At 38.2% G+C, this 23,816-nt stretch overlaps 1 protein-coding gene across 9 annotated transcripts in view; it reads left to right on the forward strand.

The window, feature by feature from the left end:
• Window positions 1-1,362: 1,362 nt before the first annotated feature.
• ERBIN (erbb2 interacting protein) overlaps window positions 1,363-23,816 on the forward strand; it is a 116,596-nt gene continuing 94,142 nt past the window's right edge. For 4 of the 9 annotated variants that reach the window (XM_084225938.1, XM_084225936.1, XM_084225937.1 and 1 more), the window contains exons 1-2: window positions 1,934-2,041; window positions 20,872-20,983. The gene's annotated coding sequence lies outside the window, so the exon portion shown is untranslated. Of the gene's footprint in view, window positions 1,571-1,841; window positions 2,042-17,855; window positions 17,964-20,871; window positions 20,984-21,473; window positions 21,479-23,816 lie in introns of those variants that run through there. The other 5 variants (XM_084225933.1, XM_084225932.1, XM_084225934.1 and 2 more) reach the window with 5 other exon arrangements.

Genomic DNA, 23,816 nt, shown 5'->3' on the forward strand with positions numbered 1-23,816 from the left:
ATGGCTCATATAACACCTCTTAGCATTTTGCCAATTTCCCAGTAAACAGATTATCATCATAAAAGACTATTCCATCTTAGTTGGTGGCAGTCCCAGTAGAGTAGCCAGAGATTAAATTAGCGTGAAAACAAAACTACCTCTGTCCTTAGATATGGTCTCTGCTGAGCACAATTAAGGAGCATAAGGTGAGCAGCATGTACAATTCCACCCTGCTGTCAGCTTCAGTGCTGTGTTATGGCTGAGCAGAACTCCAGGCTCCAGGACTGTTAAAATGGCATATTGCATACACAATAGGTTATCAAATACCCATTTCAAACAATCCAGGAAATTAAACAGAACCACACTGTTTCTGTTTGGATCACAACTATACTACTGCAATCCAAACCCAAGCGATACCAAAGCCGTGTGACCTATGCACTACCTGCTTTTCAAACATGTATTTGTACATGACTCTCTCAGTCAACACGCATTTTCAGTACCATTGTACTGTACTGACAGTGTTGAAATACTTGGAAGAGAAAGCACAGCAGTGTTCCAGGGTTTACGTGAAACATTGTGACAATATGTGCAGCGTTATTTTAATTGTTGTTGTTTGCATCCAAGTTTAATGTAGCATACCCAAACACCAAAGCTTGGGCGGAGGCTGTCAGTTTTTCCATTGGGTGTGTGTGTTCGCTCCCTCAGACCCTTGGTAACTCCGAGTCCGGCAGCACAAGGTGCGGTTGCCTGACTCGGGGTGGGATGGCCACGAAGGCGCAAAGGCCAGCGCCTGATGGCGTGAGCCGGCGCCTCAGCGCTTTCTACAGTGGGTGTGCAACCATTAAACTACGAAGCTGAGCTGCTAACGAGGAAACTTCTGTCATTCAGGACTGAATTTGCCTGTGCGACTAACGCTCCCCTGCAGAAGACAAACTAGGACAGGCCCCACGCCGAGCAGCAGCGGGAGGAGCCATTTCGCGACGGCGAGACATAGCCGCCGCCCGGCGCCGCTCCCGCCTCCCCCTGCCCCGCGCCTGCCCCAACCCCGCGCCAGCGCCCCCCGCCCTGCCTCGCCCTGTTCCTGCACAGCCCGCCCCCGCCGGGCCCCATTGGCCGCTTCGCCCGTCCCTCACGGCTTTCCCCCAGCTCGGCCCCCCGCCCAGCGCTGTCCTCCCATCCCTCCTCCCACCCGGCACAGCCAGTGCGGGCGCGCCCGCCGCGCCTGCCTGCTCCTGCTCCCGATCCCGATCCCGCCCGACCCCTCTCCCGCCTGCCCGCCTCCCCGCCTCCGCCAGGTCTCGGCCCTGGCTCTGCGCCCGCTCCGCCCCCCGTGCCGCTGCAGTGCCTCCCCCGTCTGGCCAGCGGTCCGCGGCGCCGGCAGCAGCAGGGGCGCGGCGGCTTCGCCCGCGGCCACCTCCCCTTCCCCCCGCCGCGTGTCTGCTCGGGACGTTCATTCCCCCTTCCCACAGCTCCGCCGCCTCCCCCGGCCCCCCGCTGCAGAGGCCGGGGAGGGGGGCGGGAGGCTGAAACCGCGGGAGAAGGGGGAAGTGTGCGAGAGGAGGCGGGGAGCGAGGGCGGCGGCGGCGGGCAGGTGAGGCAGGCGGCCATCCCGCTTCCCTTCAGCCCTCGGCGGTGGCGGCCGCGCTCGGGCAGCGCGACCCCGGGTGCGCAGCCGGGGGACACCGGCGGTGCCCATCGCGCCGGGAGGGCGAGCAGGCGGGCGAGGGGCGGTGGCGGCGGGCGGGCCGGTCCAGGCCAGGCCGGGCCGCGCTGGGTGGTGGGGGGCGCTGCGGTGTCGCCGCCGGGCGGGGCCGGCGCGACGTGGGGCCGGCCGCGGGGCAGACCTCGGCGGGGGCCGGGAGGAGCCCGGCTGCTTTCTGGTGCCCTCTCCCCGTGCGCACGAACTTCCTCGTCCTCAGCGAAAGCTGCTAACATTCCTTCTTCTCCTCTCTCCGTTTTCTCTGCCCTCTTTCTCCCTGAAGAAGAAAACTCGATTGGATTTAACTTGGGGTCGGAAGAAACTCCTGCCTGCTGGATCTGGTTTAGACGCCCGACAGCTAAGGTAAATAGGGAAGGCTTGGGATCAGCAGCAGCAAAAACAACAGAAAAATCCTTCCTCTGGGAAGGGGGTGGAGAAAAAAGCAAGGAGTTCAGGCTTCGTTTTATATCCTGTTTTTGGCCTTTATATTTTGTCTCTGTTTTCCGCCTTGGCCTGCACAGTTTTGCTGCTCATTGTATTTCTCCCCGTGTCGCCTGAACGTGTGAACCGAGGGGCTGGTTTCATGGAGGCAGGGAAAGAGTCTGTGAGACCGAAAGTTTTTAATCTCATCGGACACAGAAGTTTCTTTGTTCGGTCCGAGAAGGCACTGAGCTGAATCTGCTCGACTGCGTAACTGCTTCTTCAGCTCCCTCCCTTCCAAAACGTTTGGTAACCCTGCAAGTGCAATTAATATATTGGGATATGAGAAAGTCATAAAAGAGGGAGTATATTTTATTTAATCGTAAGCTCTTGAGACCTTGTGCTTATGTCTGCCTGTTTTCTGGAATATCGGTTAGTGTCTGGCCAGACTTCCTCAGGGTTGCTCTTAGGTTTCTTTATAAAAATATACCCTCCTGGTCATCTGTAAATGTCGCAGTTTTTCCACCTTCAATTGCTGCAGTCACCCGTCTTCTTCCCCTTTACCCTCTCTGTTCTCAAACCGACGAGATGGACTGCTTGTTTTTCAGCTTGTATAGCAGAGGTCTGTCCTGCATTTTGATCCTGGTGAAGTTCATCTTAAGAACCTTCATTTAAAACAAAATGCAGAACAAAACCAAAGCAGATAGCTGGTTATCTGACTTCTTTAAAGTGCATGCAATTGAAGCTGTTAATGTAGCCTTGTTTGGTTTTGGTGACTGCTTTTCCCTTTCTAATTTTTGAAAGAACTCCTTTTTGAAGCTGTTGAGGGGCAAATTAAATGTGAAGTTTTAGTGTAAGATTTTGTACTTCTAGTGCTTGTTACGCAAACTAACTAGATACACGTTTATTTCTCATGCATCAAAGAGAAAATTGTAGGTTAGTTCTTTCGTGAAGGCAAGGAGTTTGTGACATATTGTGACTGTTTAGAACGAGGTAGAAACCATAGCTCTGGAATGTTCGTTCCTATTTGTCAAACTCACAAGCAACATGTTGGTCAGATAGGATGTGTATGCTTCAGTCTTGCCAATGTGTGACATGTATTGGTATTTGGGAGTCTTGGACAAAGTAATTTCCTTGCAAAATTTTTAACACTGCTACATACGTAGTTGTTTAACATCGTGGAGTAATTTAGTGATTTAAGAGAAAATAATCCAACTCAATCTCTTTGATATATTGTAAGGAAAAATGTTAACATATAAATGCCTAAAGCAGGTTCAGTGGGTGATAACAAATAAATTATTTGACTTGCAATTTATAGACTTATCTTTCCAGGGAGCAGTAAGGGTTATTCTTGGGCATCAGAAAGATCTGGACAAAATAAATGGCGGTGAACTTTGCTTTCCTTATGTGGCTGATGCTTGGCAGAAAGTCTGAATAGAGTAATCCTTTTACAAAGAACCATCCCTTTCCAGAGCAGTGTTTCAGTCCCAATAATGACTTGAGATTCTTGAGGGGAGGGTGAGGAGTTGTAGCCGTGCATGACAAATTTAGTTGTAAACCAGTATGTTCATAATCAAGGCAATTTTGTTTCTTTTCAGGCCTTTTGTGTCTCTCATGATGCACTTGATATTTTTCAATGCCATGTAGAAGAATAGTTCCTTGTAGTGGAGGCACAACTTTTTACGCTAGTGTTTTGTCACCATGGCAGCTATGGATAAGGTTCTTTTTAATGATGGAAGTGTAATTCAGTACTGCTTACAGCTCATGGTTATATCATTGAATGCCATTATGTCATTAACATAGTTTGGGAGTAACATGAAGGGATGTGTTCTTTCTTCAGATCAACAATCACAACTAAAAATCAGTCTGACATTGATATTCTTATTATGAACAAAATTATTTAACCTTACACATGGTAGCTCATGTGCTTGAAACAGCACTTTTATAGCTGTGTGTTGATGGCTTGGGGAAACATTCTTTTGACGTGACTGGTTCTTATTCATGAATTAAATTAAGCTTGAGTAAACATCGCTAATTTTAAGAAGGTATGCTTGCAATCAAAGAGCTAGAAGTTGGCAGTATATAGCATACTATGGAATGTGATTATCATTAAGATGATTATTCTATTAGTAAAATAGGAATAGATCTGTCTTATGCATAAGCTGTATAGTAGACAATGCTTAGTGTAAACACAAAGCTCTGTAGGGTATCAATTTGCACATCATGTTCATAGAGAGTGGATAAGGGTCTCTGTGGAGAAAATACTAGGGATAGTTTCTTAGTGTATTAAGTTGGTGGTCTCAGAAAACAGTGTTGATTTGTTCTCGGTGGAATTTGTTGAGAGCCTTTAGTCCCAGTCATTAAGAGCCATGCTTGGAAGATCAAAGCTAAGAGGAAAGGCTTGCACATGTGTAACATACATTATACCTCACATGTTAGCAGCAGGTCCTAGAAATAGAAGGGGATGGGAGCAAATTCGTCAACTGGGCTTTCCGGTAGGGCTGTAATGAATCACTGTCTGTCTGCTCTGCGTTCTTGTTTTGTTTTTGTCCTTCCTGCTCCTAAGCAAAAAGGAAGATCTTTTTGAGAAAATGCTATCTAAAGATCAAATAGTTGATATGTCATATCTTCAGCAGATTCTCCCTATAGAATAACCTGATCTGCTGAAGAAGTGCCTGACATTTAATCCATGTGGAGGAATTAGAAATCTAACCTTTTCCAAATTAGTTACTAGTGGAGTTGGCGGAAGAGTTACTCATACGGACATGAAAATAGTAGACAGTGTTCCTATGTAAGCCTGCAAATGTTCATGGTGACATTTGAAGTAGATAGTTAAATGAAGATCATCTGGAAAATGAAGACTTATAAACATTACTATTTTACCTTGTCAGCTTTTGAGTACGTGCAACCATGTGTCAAAAGACACTTTTCATATCAGAATGAAAACATTGAACGTAGTTTGAGTAGTAAATAGTCTGTATTTAACCGTTGGTAATGGGACTTTTTTAGGATTTTTTTTAGTTGTAAAAAGGTTACTTCACTGAAATACATCTTTCATATTAAACTAAGAATACTGTGTTTGGATGTTGAGTTAAATCATAAAAATGTAAGGTTTCAAAATAAGGATGCTGATTGAGGAGAGTTTTAATGTATCTCCCATCTAATTAAAATTAAAAAAAATGTTATGCTGGAATCAATAGTATTTTTCTTTTATAGCAATCTCAGGATAATTAGGCTTTTTCTGCTGGCTTGCCTTCATTGTTGCCAGATGAAAGATCATTTGCACCTGGTGGGCTAATACAATGCTTATTCTTCAAAAACCACTGGCCTATGGAACTGCACAATACATATTCTTTAGGAAGAACTGGAAAGCAACCAGCCCAGTTGTGCCAACTTTTACCACTTCCCCAAGCAGTCAGTTATGACTTTGGGGTTGCTGACCACCAGAGACCACCAAAGAGACTCCCAGGACAGAAAGACACGTGTGGAAAGGGGAAGGAAAATATGTTAATGGTTTTGGGGAAATGGTTATCATATGTATGTTTATTCTAGGAAATCAATGAATATGTATGTAAAATATAGTATATAAACAGGAGCTTTTTCTGTGCTCAGCATGCGTGGTATTTTGTAGGAGATACCCTCTTGTGCATCTGGCCACATCTGCCTGCTTCTTAATGCTGCCTTGGTGGTATGGAATTTCTTATTTTTACCGATTTTTGGTAACAGTTTTGATGACCTGGATGGGACCTAGTCCTGAATTTCTGTGGATACAAAGGAGCATCATCAAAGTCAGCTTTTTTAAAGATATTTGTTTCTCTGATGCTTGACTTTCAGTACAGGTGTTTATTGCTCTTTGTACTTTCTGTAAAGGGGATTCAGAAGTGTGATATTTCAACACTAGACTGCAATTCCACCTTCAAAAATACATTGTAACTTGCAAAATTGAGAAATAAAATTGTAAAATACATTGTAACTTGCATAATTGAGATATAAGAACTGAACAAACCTCTTCCTTTGGTCTAAATGAAACCAAACTGAAGTGTACTTATGTTGGAGAACACTAGCATTGTGGCTGTCCTGCCTAGGGTAAAAAGTTAAAGTTAAGAGTTTAAAAATAAAAGTTTAAGTTAAAAAGTATAGAAGTTTTTTTTCTGTTCTTGGAAGGAATTTGTAGATACTTGACACTAAGCGATCACTATGCGTCAGAACAAACAGTGATGATTAGGCAGAGTTGGAGGGCAATCTGAACAATCTTGGCTGCTGTGGAGATCCTGGTCGTTGTAATAATGTCAGAAGGTAACTGAGCCTTATAAGGCTCAATCTTATTAGATATGATGGTTTGTATAGGTTGGGGTATAATTGTCTTGCTGTGAGCTTGTAGTGCACAGGGGCTACTTCTTGTGTCGGTTGTCTGCAGCCAGCTTTAGGAATGAAAAAAGTTCAGAGATGGTTTGAAGTATTAGTTAAAGTTAAAAATACTTGAAGTGAAACATTTATAATTTAAGTAGTAATTTGGAATGGGTGGTATTTTCCTGCAAAGTTGCCAGGGCTCTATTCTCTTTGTTGGGGAAAACTCCAATCCCAATAAATAAATAAATTCAAAATATTTGAAGTTCTGGTATTGCTTTAAAGATAGATGCAGAAGGACAGTCTTGTTTTTTTTCTTTTAAAGTAGTGTGCTTTGAGTTTTACTGTTGCCTTTGGAGACTTCTCACCAGTTTTCAACTCTCAGTTGGCATGAGTAGTTCCTGTAGTAACTGCATAAGGGGTTCCATCTTTGCCAACAGTTATGGAAGAGAAGTTTCATGTTCTTCCATGTTCTTCCTTTGTCCCATGATGCGGGGTATGTGATTAGTACGTTTGCAGAAATTATTTCTTCAGCATTCTTTGCCCTCCTTGTCATTTTTCAATACCTATCTTCCAAAACTTTCAAATTTTAAGAAGCAGAGGATAAGGCATAGGTGCTTTGAGCTATATCAGTGCATCTACAGAAACATCTGAAATGCAGTGCCAGATGATTGAGTGTTATTCACAGGCTTGGTCATCTAGAATGACTGTAGATATCATTCCAAGTGTTTGGATGGTGGAAAGTATTTCGAGGCTTGTCTAGAAGACTTCTGATAGACTGCTAAGGTTTGAGAGCTGCTGCTTTTTCCCCATGTGGCTGTTGTCTTCCTGGCATTACTATGTCAGAGGGGAGAAGTAATAATTTAGAAGATCAATCCATTTGTCAATTTTATCAAGTTACTGCCGGTCTTTTGTCTTACAGGTAACCCTAAAGATAACATGGATTTTTATATTTGAAACTGTGTATCAGAGAACCTTTATTACTGCAAATTATAGGTTTTTTTTTTTTTGTCTGTGGAAAGATGTTGCTTAAAAATCTGTATGTGCCTATGTGCTCTCATGGTACACCAAAACAACAACAAAAAAAGCTTGGCTGCAGTGGTATTTACAAGACTGAGGCCTGTATTTTCAGTAAAATTAGACTGAAAAGTGTGTCAGCATAGCAGTCTAAATCATTAGTAAGTTAAATGCTTTGTAAATGCTTTCCCTGCTTATGCTACTAAGTATGATATTTAGATGTTTAATTTTCTTAGGTTCCACTTTGGCCTTTGAGATGAGTCTTCTTGAAGGAGGATCAGTGAACGTGCAGATAGCAGATAATGTTCACTGGTCTCCTGTTGCTGGTATGTTAGCTTGCTGTGGCATGTTAGTCTGTGGTGGCCTGGAATGTGAGGTTGGTAGTTAGCTCCTTTTAGGAGAACATACTCATTTTGGGTTACTTCTGGTCACAAAATCATATGTGGTGCTAACCCTGGAGCTTTGTTGTTGTTTAATTTCTGAACTGCTCTATATTTTTGGGGGATTGGCAGTAAAATTCATTACTGAGGGAGAAAATAAAAAAATTCACTTCTTCCTGGTTCATACCTATTCAGTCTTTATACATGCTGTAGTAAACTTATACAGGGTCATTTATTCCAAGTAATTAGTGAGTTCTTTAAACATCTTGGAGGAGTTACAGGCAAAGGGAATTGAGTGTGCAGTGCTGTAGAAAACAGTGTTAGGAACAAGCCTACAATTTTACTTATGACTTGGTCAGGTTACTGTTGTTGGTTCACATATGGGTGTTGGGAAACTGTTAAAAACGAAGTACTAAATGAAAATGTAAGTAATAGAAGTACTAGAACAGCAAGTTATACTTAAAATTGATTTTAATAGACTTGAGGTTAATTTACTTACTTTACTTACTTTTCATTTATCTGAGTGAGTTTATAAATTTTTCAGGGAACTTTTTTTTTTTTTGCTTTATTGAAATGAAGAAGAAATACTGAGGATTCTGGTGTTATTTTATGGTTTTGCGATGCTGTTCTTACAAGAAAAAGACGGTAAAGCAGGCATACATTTCTGTGGGATTTTTCTGTGGGAAGTTGTGGGATCTGTTGGAGATGTATTGTCAACATTTCAGCTATCCTGTAGTCTTTCATGATATCAGTTACTGAGTTGGTTTTGCAGCAGCGGGTGGTAATGTGTCAAGGGAAAGATTATGGCCTTGTCAATGGAGCAGGTTAGAAGAAAGTGTTACAGAGTGGGAGAGAAACATGTTGTTAATCAAGATTTTTCTCTTCTCTTTCTTTCTTTATTTCTTCTGTTACATAAACTAATCAATGAAGAACCAACAAATTGTTCCTTGACCTTTTACAAAAACTCTCTTCTGTGGAGCAAGTCCCTGCTTAGTTCCACTGAATTTAAAGATCTGTTTGCTCAGTTTAGATTTGTAGCTCACACAGCCTTCCACAGGTATTAAATTTCCAGATTTCAAATTTCAGCTTCAGAGCATGAAATATCTGCTGAGGAGTAACTTTCCCTCAAAATCAGAATGTTACTCATTTCCCCCAGTTTTGTATTAACTTGGTTTTAATCTTTGAGAAGTCTGAAGGACACATTGGACAGTTCAAATTAATTGAAGTTACAGCTATGAAATTCTCTGGAATTTCGGCATTGTGCTCTTCAGTCAGTTTTTCCTATTCTGAGAAAAGAAGGTGACATGTTAATAGCAAATCAGCTTGGCGGTGTCCCACTTTTTACTTTGGTAGTGTCAAAGTAGTACTGTACCTCTGTTTTTTTTCTCATGCTGGAAAGCACAGAGTGTCAGAAGTTAAGTTACACTTTAAGTTGAGTTATTATTAAATCAACTTTGAATTCAGTTTTGAGGCTATAATTAGCATTTTGATGAGAAAGAAGACTCTTTTAATTCATCTTAAATCCCTTGTGAGGTGAAAAGCTTGTTTTTGGCTTCAATAGTGAATTATTATCCCTATTGAAAACAACACTTTTAAGAGAAAGTGTATTTAATATAATGGTCTAAATTCTAAGTCATTCTTAAAAGTTTTATTGTAAGCAGTGCAGTCCTGTTCTTCCCTATCTAAAGAGGCAAAAATACTTTGAATGCTACTCAAGAATAGCCTTCTACTATTTTTTTTGTATCAGTTGCTTATGTGATCTGCAAAATGTCTGATAGAGTAAAATAAAAATAACATAACAGCTCTCTTTTCTTTAATCATCATCCATTCACTTAGAGGAACCCAACACTAAGTAAAGAAAAAAAAATTAGTACAAAATGCTAACTCAAATGTTTCATCACGGTGTTGGGAGTGAAAACAAGATTATGAATTGGCAAAAATCAAACATGCATTGTGAGAGAAAAGCTGAGTAAATAGAGGACAAGAATAATGGTGCTTACCCACATGGAAGATGTGAAGAGTGTTGCAGTTAGGAAGAGCCCCAGCCAATGCAGACAGGAGTAGTTCTTCTGCATCACTGTTACAGACAACAAATTGGCATGTATTGGGATCTGTGTATCAGTTAAAATTAATGTAAAGAAAAACAATAGACAGAGGTGAGTAGCTTCAGGGGTTCCTTTGTATGTCCAGGACAGTAATTCGTAAAACTGTTGAGAATAATATTGAGATAATATGTAGCATAATTATTGTATAAACTAGAGGGACAAGATGCTTAGAGTCTGGAAAATACAACTTCTTTCTGTTTTGGTTTTTAACCTTTGCTTTTTTTAAAAAATATTGGCTACTTCTTATTCTAGCCACTCCTTATTGTAGTGAAAAAGGGGTGTTAAAGTAAAACTGTTTTTGAAGCTGCATTATGAATAAAGGCTTCTGCTTTTAGTACTCCAATTTATACTAAACATGTAAGAACAAAAAACAAACTCGCTTGATGAAGTGGGTAACGCTTAGAAGAAGACAGAAGTGTTCTTTAAAGGAGGAGGAATTGTAAAATAAAATGGAAGTCCAGTTCTATATTCTATTTCTCTTCAAGTAGTAACTTACCTTAGTGCACTGTATAGTCTTTTAGATGTTGGGTTGCATGCTTATTTGTAGTTTTGGTATGATATATTTTTTTGAAATCTGCCAAATTAAAGATGGGAAATGAATATGCATACCCCCATGTACTTCCTTTGAACTCTGATCTAGGAATGTGATTCCATTTATCTTCCTGTTACCATAGATTGGATTATATAACCTGCTGGGATTTGTTTTTCTGAGCAGTTACTCACTAGAGGGTTTTGAGTGTGGTTCTTCCTTCCCCTCCTGTGTACCCAACATCTGCTTACTTTGTATCTCAAGTGTTCTGCACTTGCTGTGTTATTCTGACCTGTTGTTTGATCCTTCCTAGCTTTAGGTAGGAATTCTGAGAATTACATTTTTGAGGGAGAGTGCATGTAAGGTAGGGCATCAGGGACTGGATTTTTTTATGTGTACACCATACAATTTAGTAAGCATTTAAATAATCAGTAACCTTCTGATAAGAAATAGTATCTCTTAATTTTTTTTCCCCTTTTTGGTTTCTGTGCTGAAATGTTTTATGTTGCAGATCACCTGAATTTATCTGCAGGCAATTACATGCAGAGTCTGATTAATAGATGAGAACTTTTCTTTTATGTTGAAATACTGCGTATTTACAGCAGTGCAGCTTGCTTGTCAAAAACCTTTGGTGTCTGCTGCAGATGGCTGCATAGTCTTAAGGAGTGGCTTCCTGGCTGCATTGTACATGAAGTGCCAAACACTGAGAGCAGTTTTGTTCTGGAATGCCAAAATACATTAAATCCATTCAGGAAGCAGCATATGTCAAAAGAATAAAAATACCATAGTCATGTGAAACAGAATGTGGTAATTACGTTTTTCAAACCTATTTTATTTCCTGAGTTCAGAGCTTAAAGAGAGCTTTTTGTATTGAGGATGGTATTAACTACGAATTGCTGACTTACACTGTTAGTATTTTCACTACTGTTTGTTTTCCCCATCCCCTCTTTTTTCTGTGTTTTACATATGCTGTACATGGAAGTTGAAACCAGGAGTCTATCAATAAGAGTGAAGGAATAAGAAAACAGTAATTATATTTTCCTCCTGGATATCTAGGCCTGTGCAGAGTATGCAGGTTTTTGGTGGGTGATTTGGTTTTTTTGGTTCAGTGGAGGGTTTTTTTTTTTTTGCTTGGTTTGGTTTTTTTGGTGTTTTTTTTTGTTTGTTTGTTTGTTTTGGTTTGGTTTTTTGTTGTTGTTTGGTTGGTTGGTTTTTGTTTGTTTTGTTTTGTTTTTTTAAGTCTAGTAGTGTATGTATTCTTTACCTCACTGAGAGAAGCATGTAATTGCTTGATAATGTAGGTAGAAAACCATGATTGATAAAAATAACCAATGAAGGATTTTGCTTCTGCTCAGTGTCTTAATTCCTACAAGTTCTCAACACAAGGAGGAACATTTATAACTAGCAGCTCCAAATATTGCAGGGTTTTTGTTATTATAAAGACACAAGCCCAAGGCCAAGAATTTTGTTGCTTATTATTCCATGTTGGCAAAGTAGGTGGGAATTCACTTTAATTTCTCATAGTTAGAAGGCAGAGGTATTAAAAAGTGTGTAGACAGAAAAATACATGTATACCAAAAAGCTGTAATTTCATTCGATTAGTTTCTAACTATTGCATTCTAACATTGCATAATTTTTACTGATCTGAAATAATTTAAAAGCCTCTTTAAGACAGAGGAATGAAGTATGTATATTTTTAAAGCAATTTTGCTTGTTCTTTCTGAATGTCATTTTTCTTTTTATTTTTTTTTGTTCAATCCCTATGATTAGAAATTGAGTTAATTTTTAACTTCAGTAAATTAACTTACATAACATCCTAATTGCTGTTCAGTCTTGTGTAAGAAATGAGAGGTCCTTGAAAGAGAAGAGAGGGCAAATATTTTACTTCCACGGCTATGGAAGGCAGAGATTTATTTAAAACAAGCATTTAATAATAAGGTAGCTTCATATGAAGAAGAGTCTGTAGCAGAGGCCATAACTGCTGTAGTTTTTTGGGGTGATGGTAAGGGATCTGTTGTAAAGCAGGGTTGGAAGCATGATTTCTCCATGTCTCTTGAGTTGAAAAAGGAGGTGCTGCTGTGTTTGTTTTCTGATTTAAATTCCAGTCTCTGAAATTTTTAGCTGTCCAGTGGTAGTGGTACCACCATTCCACCATTTAAAGATTTGCTTGTCTGCTGAGAGATGAGGTAAACTCTGGAGTTGACTGTTTGTATCTTGGTTCAAGCCAGCTGGGTTATTGTTTGCTTTTGTATTTATTCTGGCAGTCTAGCTGTCTTCCCTGATTGTGATGTGTGTTAGTTTTATTGGTCTCAGTCTTCTTTGGGATAGTTATGAGAAAATTTATAGATGTATCTTCAGACACATGAGCTTCCCTCCTCCTCAGCCTTTGTTCTTCTTTGAAGTTTGGTGTTTATTTTCATTCTAGTTACCAAATCTTGTGTTTCATGAAGTTAGCCGCAGAGAGGCCTTACCTGTTCAAGCACATTTAATTCCAGTGTTTCTGCTTCTCTTCCAACTATCAGTGGCTACTCTTGCAGTGCACTTGCAAGAGTTACAATGTTTTTTTTTCTCACTCTTTAACCAACTGCGACTCTCATCAAAGCACTTGTCATTTCTGGTTTTAATAGGCAAATAATGCTATGGAATCTACAGAGGTTTTTTTCCTTCCTTGGCATTTATTCCAGTTTTATTTCCAAGATTTTCCTATGCTGTTGTTTGTAAATACTATTTCATACCTCTCCTTTAAGCAGTTGAATTGTTTTCTCTTTGGTTGTTTTGTTTCTTTTTGAGATACTTTGTAACTTTATTTTGCTCTGTGATTCTAATTAACCTGGATTTATAGCTGTTGTAACTTTTAAAAGCATTTTGAGTGTTATACTTTTGTTTCATTCTTTCTTGTAGTTTCTTTCTAAATATTTCTGAAATGCTCTAAGGAGCCTTTCTCCTAAGGCTCTCTAACACCTTGGTAATGTTGATTGGAGAGCAAACCAGCAGACAGCATCATGGAAGAATTCTTTTTAATGAGAAAACCTGTTTCTATTTCTTCTTATCAAGATTTACTGTTAAGTCTGTTTTTGAGGTACATGGTATGTGTAGCTCTAAGTTAATCAGTTAATAGGATGGGCTGTATAAGAAGAATTTAGATGAGAAACTTGGAGAGCAGTGTAGAGACTGGTTTTATTCATAGCAGTTACTAGCCTTGCTTTACATCCAAGCATCTGAAGACTATAAGAAAATGTCTTATTTCATGGACTTGATTTAGGACAAATCACCTTTACCATCAAGATTAGAAATAGGTTGCATTCTGCTCTAAGTTATGTGCATCATGGGCTATAAAGTGGCAGCTTTCTGGTACTCTAGGAAGCTTGAACTGCATTTTGTGTATCTTTACTACATTTCAAGAACAGTAGGACATGTGAAATATATATCTAGATCAGTGGCACTATCAATTTTTGTAAATCTATTCAGTGTATCTATTTATGGTTTAAGTTGCAGGTTGATATTAATTGACAATTTTTCTAAATTTTTTTTAACCCTAATATTAGGCTAAAGTGAACAACTGAGACTTTCTCTCAGTAGTGCTTCTTTGCAAAACACCTCCTTGTATTTGTCACTTTGGAATTTATAAATAGTTTTTGCTTTGGTTAAAAGAAAGTGAGTGTATGTAAGTTTTGAACTTAGCATGTTGAGGATGATGGCCTGTATATTTTCTGTGCTTTATTCTTATTCCCTCAAGTCTCTTTTAAATTTAAAACATTGCTTTGTGGGCAAGTAATTGACTTTTCGTTGCAAAAACATGCACAGCACTTGCTGAGCAACAGTGTCTTGAAGTTCAGACCACATCCTGTGAATATTTCTTTCAGTTTTGTAGAGTAAAAGAAGTACTGGCACAGTCAATGTCTGGACCAAACTGTTCACTGGATTCACTGAGTATCTTTGCTTTTTCTTGCCTGTAGACGTTTATCATGGTTAATTTCTATTTTAAATTCTTCCCTCCTGCTCTCTCCACTAAAACTATGAATCCAATGTGGAGTAAATTATAAATGTGACACACATGAATAAATTTTGTCATCAACATGGTATTGTGAGCATTAAAATATGCTTGAATATATTTTTTGATACATCTTTTTTTGTACTAAATAATTTACCAGTATTAATGAAGTTATCACCTTTACTTGAAAGGAGTTTTAATTTATAAAGTCTGTGGCTAAATGTCTAGTCTTACATTCTGCTGCATCTGCTTTGCACACTTCCTCTCTTTTTCCAATGGGGTTCTTTTCATCAGAAGGAAGACAAGGTATTGAAGGTGGAGACATAGTCCTGAAGTTCAATGAGTTGTTGAGCAAACTTATCCAAATGAAAAAAAATTCTCCTCAATGTCTTACAGGTTTAGGCTTTTTGGATCAGTTACTGATTAGACTTACAGTGTGATTATGAAATCCTAGCTTTAATAAAAGGCAGGTATGAGGGAAAAGCGGGGATTACTCTTGGTTCAGCAGGTTGTAGTTTGAATTTTGCATGATGGAGATTGACTTGCCTTTTGAGTTCCAGTTGCTGATTTGGAATAGTCTTCCACTTACCCACAATACATATAAATGTTGCTATTCATCATCAGTGATTTGATCCTTGGTAATATGTACATAAAAGTCAAAAGTGCAGTTGAAAACTGGGTTACTTCCCCAGTTACACCTTCTTTTCAGCAGATTTATAGTATACCACCTCCCACCGCTCCTACTTTTTCTTGCCATAGGCAAATTGACTTCTAGACTTGACACAGTAGGCTGGGAATTAAATGTTGCTCTTTAAAATGGCTTTTAATTGCTGCAGGAGTGGGACTAACCATGGAAAAGGAGAAGAAACAGTGAAGACCTTTTCTCCTAAAAGCTACGTTTCAGAGCACTTGCTTTTTGGACTTACATATCTAGCCTCTTTAGTTCATTGGGATTTCTGGTGGCATTGTGGTTTTCATTATCTAGAGGAATCTCTTGATTGAAATGTGTAGGTCAAGAGTATTTGAATGTGGCATGCTATTCCTTCAGATTAGACCTCAAGGCTAGTGTGAGTGGAGAACAGACAGGTGATGGGCAGTTGGTATAATTGGTTTATATGTTATGTATTATGACAAAATGATGGACTTAGGTATGTCTGTCACCTAGAGTGTGCAATGCCTTTATGGTACTTTACTTTTTCAATTTCAGATGGGCAGGATAGAATCACCTTTATTCATGGAGGGCTTGAAAGTACAAGATAATTTAGGGGGCAGAGGATGGAAGAAGAGACGACATTTAGCTCCATCATTCTCAAATCTTCTAGGAAGACTGCTAGCTGGGTGTGGGGGTGCTGTGTGTCTGTAATGAGGAGCCATGTACAGTGGCCTCGCTTGACTGTACTGCACTCATGAAATGCAGATGACTTCTGATCTTTCCCTCCTGTTTCTAGAAGGGCCAAGCCCCTATATTAGAGAGGAGGTGGCACTTATTGGTGTGAAGTGAACAGAAAGAGCTGGTATTTGTGCTGTTACTCACTTTTTAAGACTGATACTGTGCTTATGTCTGCTTCTCTGGAGAGACTAGAGTGCAGTGATCTGTTAAAGCACTAGTGAGTTTAGAACATATTTCTTGTTATCTGAGTTTAAATTGCTCCCTGCAATGCACTTCTTAGAATCATCACATGAAAAACGTTTAAATTGAGTTGTGAGGACTTCTTCCTCCTCCAGGCACACCAGTGTTAGTAGCAATTACTTCTGATAGCTTAGCTGTATGCTGCCTGCTTACTGGAGTCTTAAGGTATCAAATGGATGGTTCTCAACACATCCTTAAGCAGTCAAGCTATTTCTCATGACAGCAGTTGTCTATTTGTATGTCCTGCTCTTTAATCTGAAAAGCAACACCTTACCTTCTGGTTGATTGATAAGTCTTTGATGTAGCATTTTAGGGGAAATAGTGTTTGCTGTAAGATAATTTATTTTCCTGGGGTTCAAAGATGGGAAAAAAGCTCAGAATATATTAAGTCCCAAATTTTCTTGAACATTATAATTGGGAAGATATCTTATGTATTAGGCTTTTTCTTTCAAATTATGTAGTACAAGAATTAAGCTGTGCAGGATTTGGAGATACTAAATTCTTCCTGAAGGTAGTTGCTAAATGATGTTCTTCTGCATACCTGAGAGTAACTAGTATAATGATAATAATTTCTCTGGGACTGCAGTTTTGAAAATGTGATACAAAGATTGGTCGTTTCATTTCTTTCCCACACCCCCAGATGGAAAATTTTTTAGGATTTTTTTCTTAAATGCTTTCATAGTTTAGTTAGTTATTAAAATACTGAAGTGTCTGTTGATTTTGCAAATGAGTATGGAAAAAGTTGCACCTTTTTTTGTGTTTCCTTCACTTCTTATTTAATTTTTGAGTCTATCTGCAAGAAGAATCTAGAGTGTGGTAAATTGAAATTGAACCTCAGGGCAAGTTTTTTTTTTTTTTTTGGTACAGTTTCATGTTTGCATTAATCCCTCCCCATATAAGTGAACATGTGACTGAAATATTATCAACTGCATTCACTTTTACTGTTTTTAGAGTTACCTTTCTCCTGCATTTTTCCACTTAAAACACAAAGGTTTTTTTTTCCTTTTTTTTGATGCTGCGGTTTTGGGCTTTTGGGGGAGAGTCAGATTTTGAGGGACTGGTGTTTAGTTTCAGTGTATCTGGCATATGTTAAAATGCTGGGCAGAAAAGGTCTGTGAAAGATAACTATGTATTTTTACATTTGTTCTGTGCGGTTAGAATGCAAGTTGAACACTGCTTTTTGGGCATATGTGCCTGTATTTATATCTCTGTATCTTGAAATAAGCAGGGGTTGGGGGGGAGAATATTTAAAGATCCATAAATAACTCGTTCTCTCTCTGCTGTGATCATCTGTATTCTGGTATCAGTTCTGACACTCGAATATTGGACTGTGAGTCTTGCATGCTGGAATTATAGCCAGTAGTGAAGCTTAGTAAGGTTATTATGTACTGCTGGAATGGGTTTTGTCCTACCCTTCCCCTTGAGTCGTTGATCTAGAGAAGACCTTAGGATCCAACGTAGAATTTAAGTGTTAAGGTTGCGTACAAATCAGTCATCTGCTCACCATCAAGTACTTCAGCTCACAAAATACCTGCTAGTTGATGCCTTCTCCTGCCAATCACCTGGCTTCTAATAACCAGATAATCCTTTAACACTTCTAATGATAGTATTCAAGTGTGTTTAAGCACTTACTGCTGATTTTTTAAAAGTCAAATAAATGCATATCAAAACAACTTCTTGTAATATAGGCTAACTAATTTTTATATGTTACCTGTAATTTTATGCATCCTCTGTTCATCTTTATTTACTTCCTTTCAGAAAGCAACTGAGGAGACTTCTTTTTTCAGTTCAAGACCAACTGCATTGATGTAATTGCTAAAGTATTGATTTTGTATGTGCGCTGCTAATTATTACGCCCGTATATTTGTAAGTTCCTTTTTTTCTTATTTGGCACTTCGGATTCAGCTAAACTATGCTTGAAAAAAATCTAAATAGCATTTTAAAATTTGTCACAGTAAATGAAGAAAATGTAGGGGAAGAATCCTGTGGTACTAAATGATTTTTTTTCCTGTTCATTGTGAAATAAAAATGTTAGATTTTATGCATAGATCTACTGATCTGCAGTAGAACTTACTTAATAAATATCTCAACTAATCTTTTATACATTATTAAAAATCTATTAGTAGGATATTTCTAAATGAATTTTGCTGCTTTAAGCTATCTTTTCCATTACTCACTGCTATTATTACTTGCTGTTATATTGGTAAGATAGTGATGTGATAATGATTCTTGGCTCTTTGTGAAAATGAAAGCAGTGTCCATTGCGGTGTTCCATCGAAACTTTTTTCCAGTAAGCTTAGCCAAAATGATAGATACCCTTGGTTTATAATGTAATATTACCAGTCATTTTAGCATAGGCTCTAGGATACATTCTTGCAAACTCTGAAGTACTTGATTGTAGTACTAACCACACCTAAATTTTCTCAGGACTTCAATGAAATTTCATGTAGATAAGCAGACCCTGATCATTCATGTCATGTATTGAAAAAAATGGAGTAACAGTAACAGGGGACTAGATTCAAAATGGAAAAAAATTATTCTGTTTATTAAGTGATATTTTTCTTGAAATGCAGCATGGTTTTCACAAGTGTGATAGCGGAATAAAATCCAAGTTGATTCTTCTCTTAATTGTCTTTGCAGACACAAAAGCTCCAACATGTTGTGTGCAAGGGATGATTTAGGTACTCAACAGCACAAATCTTGCTAGTTCTGAAAAGTTCTGGCTGTTCATAACTGTTCTGAATTGGGTTTATAACTCAAATGTAATATGGGTCCTTCTTCCTGTCGTGACCTGCCCTTCAAAGGTCGAGTTGGATTGGCTTGTTGATACTAATTAGGTAGTGTGTTTTAATTAAAAATTACAAGTCTCTGGTAAAGAAAAAGCCAGAAGTAGACCATAGCCGTAGTTTTACTTTCTAGGTTACCCTGTTGTGGGGAATACTGGCATTAGGAGAAGTGTCAAAGGTCTTTCTTCTAATGATATGTAAAATTCTTTTGTTCTTACTCCTCCTCAACTATTAACTTTTGGAGTCTACATCATTACTAAGCACCTGTATCATGGATGCCAGGTAGTCACAAGCTTGAATAGGTAATCTGGAAGAGACAGCATATTCAACAGTCCATTCTGTGTCTATAAAGATGCCACTTACATCTCAAATTGAATTGAATCTTCTCTGAAATATCACAAGACAAGACAGAGGGAAGTTTGTCAGCTCTCCTTAGTTAAGAGCTAAGAAAGCTATTCCAGGCTTTACATTATAGACCATCATTTCCTAAACAGGGTGTGTATGAAGGGAGTTACTGGCTAGATATAAATTTGATATAATGTGATACTTACATTGTATTTTCAGCCATGCAAGAATTTTGGTTGTAGGTGGGAGCGCAGTAGGAAAAATTGAGAAGGAAAATTGAGAGCCACCGCTTTAAGGGACAGTAGCCCAGTTTTTTTATTCCTGAGAAAGACAGAAAGTAGCAGTGCAGTCATCAACCATGGCATCCTTCAGAGATTCTAGCTGGGATGTCCATGACACCCTAGGGAGCTGATAAAACCAATGTTTTGGATAAGGTAGCTAAGATCTGTTAAACAGCTGTATTACTGTGGATGCTTCATGGTTTGTTAAATCTCACAGTGTTCTGGCAGCGGCAGAAACACTTATTTTCTTGGCAATTCTGTTGCTGTTGTTTGTCATAGAAACTTCAGGAATCACAAAACTACAGGAATCATGAAACTTGGTTTTGTGACTGCGTATTAAGAGCTAATGAGGATCTCATCTTCTGAAGAACAGCTTCTTTCAGGAAAGATTTAATTTATCAACATAGAAACCTAGATTTATTAGACCTTTTTCTTTTGGGTGAGATATATTAGCTGTTTAAAAAACAGATGAGAAACCATTCTTCTGTATTTTGGCACTGTATTTGGACTGCCTTTAACAAATGTCACCAAGATGGGGCCATGGATGTGTTTCACATGCATCTTAGATTTACTGCATTATTCTGACTTACTAGCTAGGACCACGTATTAAAACTTTGCATTCTCAACATTCAGAGTGTATGGCAATATTCCACAAAAGCTCACCAGGCAGAGTAATCTTCTGAGAAATAGATCCAACTACTTGTAAGCAACTGTATCCACTCTTGCCAATAGCTGTGGCTGCAGACCTTCAGTAAAACATGATATTAAGCTAAATGAAAGGCAGCTGGCAGGTCCAGTTAAAATAATTGAAGCTTTTTTAAAGACTCATTTGTTGCAGTGAATTTTATTTCCCCATGAGGGCTGTGGGAGCTTTTGTGTCCGTGTGGGTGGTATAGATTCTCTTTCAGAGAACATGCTTGAGATTCACCAGAACTTTAAAGAGGAAGTCATTCAGCCCAGTCCTCCACATAACTGCTTGTTGGTTTTGGTTACATTTTGTTAATCTGATAATTGACTCCATTCATACAAATAACAGGGAGCTGTTCTGAGCTCTGGCTTGCTAGTAGTGTATATATTTCAGTTTTGGCTGCCATAGAAGGAGGAGACCATAATCAGTTTTACCTTTATTGTGTTTTGACACACTGCTTTTTCTGATTGCATTATGTTCAGATTTGACAAAGAACAAAAATTAATGTTGACAGAATGGTGGTGGTTGTGGTAAGCTACATATTGCAGCTTCTGTGTTGTCTGTGTTCGATTCTGGTATAAGACAAAATAAATGTGTGGATTTGAAACTTGTAGTTTTGTGCAAGGCCACTTAGACCAATCATTTTGAAAACACTTCTTAATTCTCTTTCACAGATCCATGTGGATGGTTTAATAAACTGTTTGACGTCCTGGTCAATCTGTGGTCCCAGCTGAGAAGCTGATTCAGGCTCCTATGGTGTAAATTGGCAGTGGTGGAGTGATTTGGGTAGGTGATTGTCCACATATGTTAAAAGAGATAAGGAGAATTAAATGTTTTGGCACACTTTTTGTTTCAATTACACTCTAAAGTGTGCTTTCTCCCCATCACACGTAAGAATGACAAATTTTTAACTGCTGAATTTGTATTACAGTAGCTTGTAGGGATGACGCATAAGAAATGTGAATTGTTTGTTTTCTCTCAAGGGGTGCTGGGGGTATTCACTGTATTGGTACTGTCTCTTGCACTTGGGTCACAGAGCATGGTCTGTTTGTATTTTAAAGTTGATACAGCTCTGTATGAGCACTTGAGTAGACTGTCTTCCATTGCTTCTGCTCTATTTTTCTGCATTATTTGCTTACTTTGAATTCTTAACCCCTTTTATGGTAATGTATTCAGAGAGCTTTGTGCAAAAATAAAATTAATTTCAAACAAGTATTTCTGCCCTGCATAAGCTAAAGTAGATGCTGTTGTTCTATCTAAAGAAAGGTTAGAGTGATTTGGGTTTTGGGGGTTTTTTTGGGCTTGTTTTTTTTATTTTGTTTGTTTGTTTGTTTGTTTTTGTTGTTTTTTTTTAGTTTTTTGGGTTTTTTTTTGTTTGGGGGAGTCAGCTTTTTTTTTTTCCAATTGCATGCATATACTGTTGTGGTTCTGTATACTTGTTAGTGGTATGTTTAGGGTGGGCTAAGACTGAAAGGATTTTTTTTTTAAACTTATTTTTCATTGCATTATTTAATAGCAGATGCACATAGATGCTCAGAAAGGGGTCATAGCAGAATAGGGAAAAACTGACTAGAATGATGTGGGGTTTTTTTTTTATTGTCCAATTTTCGTCCCTAATTGAAGTGCCACAAAAATCTTTGATAGATTACAGTATATACTGGAGTAGGATAATATACAATCTTAGTCTTCATAAGGACTGTTGAGCAAATGCATTTTTTTAATTCTGCTCTCACCATCTTTTGATTCAAGAATATAGTTAGAATGCACCCCAAATAAGTGTAACTAGCCACAGAAAATGTTCGACTTTTGAGAGGGGAAATATTTCAATGGCAAAAATAATGTTTTAAATCCTTAATAATTGCTGAAATTATGTGCTTGGAAATAGAGAAGTCATGATATTTAAATTGTGAAAAGACAGTACCAAGTGTAGGAACTTTATCTTGAAAATTAGTTGATGGGGAAAGAGTGGGTTTTAATGAAAAAAGTTAGACTTTTGAGGTGCATATTCTATTTTTGAGAGGAAAATCATATATATATATATATATATATATATATAGTACTTGATGTTCTGTGTGAGGGTTTCACAATTGTTTCTGTACATCCTTGTTTATGGAATTTTAAGAAGTGCAATTTTTCTCTGTTAAACTTTGGAGATTTCTTTCATAATTCTCTGACTAGAGAGTGATATTGTGGAAAAAATTGTCACAAAAGAGAAATAATTTTATTTTTTGAAAAGGCTGGGACTTCTAATAAGCTGCTACTGCCAGGCTAACCACAAAGTGGAAGAGTTCAGGCAGCAGTGCACAGCTTGGCGGTTCTTTATTTTTTTTATGCTACTAATATTGTTCAGTAACATTGAATATGTGTAAGATAATAGGCAAATACATATATTAAAATGTTGCTAATGATGTTATGTTAAATTAGAACATTGTTTTATAATCCTAGTTTCATTGTGATTCTGCTCATTTTTACTTGGAAACACTTCAGTATTACTGGGGTAATTCGAATGGTGTGTTTAAATCTAGAGTTTGTTTCCTGCTTTGCAGTAGTTTGCTCTTAAGTCTAGTTCCCTTTTCACTCCTAACAGTTGATTCATTAGCAGCTTTAATTAATGAGTCTTTATTGGGGTAAGAAAACCTCTACTTGCTAAAAAGAACAGGATTGTGAAGCAAATGCTTTTTGAGAATCTTGTGGCTGCGCACATATCTTTAATAGCTCAATTATAAAGCATGTTGTAATGAAAAATGTACTGTAGGCATTACAAAATATCTAATAAGTGTTCTTCATGTTTTGTGATCATTTTGGGTAGAGGCTTTTTAATGCCAATTTGGTATGTGTTCTCCAGCTTCTCAAAAGCTTTTTGTAACTAGTAGGTTTCTGGAAAAGTCGATGTATTTGACAAGCTGCTAAATACATAGTGAGCACAATGTTAAATGCTTAGGTCCAATGTGCACATAATGTATCAACATGTATTTACACGTACTGAAATATGACATGGAAGTAGAAACCATAAACAAGTTTTTACTTGAGAATAGAAAGTACATGAAAGAAACATGAGACTAAAAGTTGTCAGAGTTCTTTTATTTTTTTAACTATTTGTAATCACCTGATAGGTGAATTTGACAAGACCCTGAAACCTTCACTCTTATAGTGTATAGCAGCTTGTTTTTTGATGTATTTGGAGTGTATTTTGTCTTCTGACAATGCTTTATTTAAGGATGCAATTTTGAAGCTGTGTAATTATAGTTAGTTAAGAAAACTCCTACTTCATTGTCTTGCTATCAAGATTTCCACCTGAATAAAGAAAACTGTGTTGACGAAAAAGGATTCCCTGTATCCTATCCCTTCAGTATTCTTGTGACTTCTTTATTTTGGATGTATTCCAACATTCTTACGTAAGCTCTGGTTTGCATATTTAATCTGTGAGCCCTCTTGACTTGCTGATTCATTTCTCCTTGTAGCAATAAATGCTGCCTTAATTCTCCCCCTTCCTAGTTATATTTGACAAGTTCTGGCGTGAAATGCCTGCTCAAACATATCTCAGGTGTTTCAGCTGTGAAGGTTAAACTAGTCAGCATGAGATATATTTTATCTTGGCAATGCACTTGGGGAACTCATT

This window comes from Fringilla coelebs (assembly GCF_963513975.1).
Source record: "Fringilla coelebs genome assembly, chromosome: Z".
Classification (NCBI taxonomy): domain Eukaryota; kingdom Metazoa; phylum Chordata; class Aves; order Passeriformes; family Fringillidae; genus Fringilla; species Fringilla coelebs.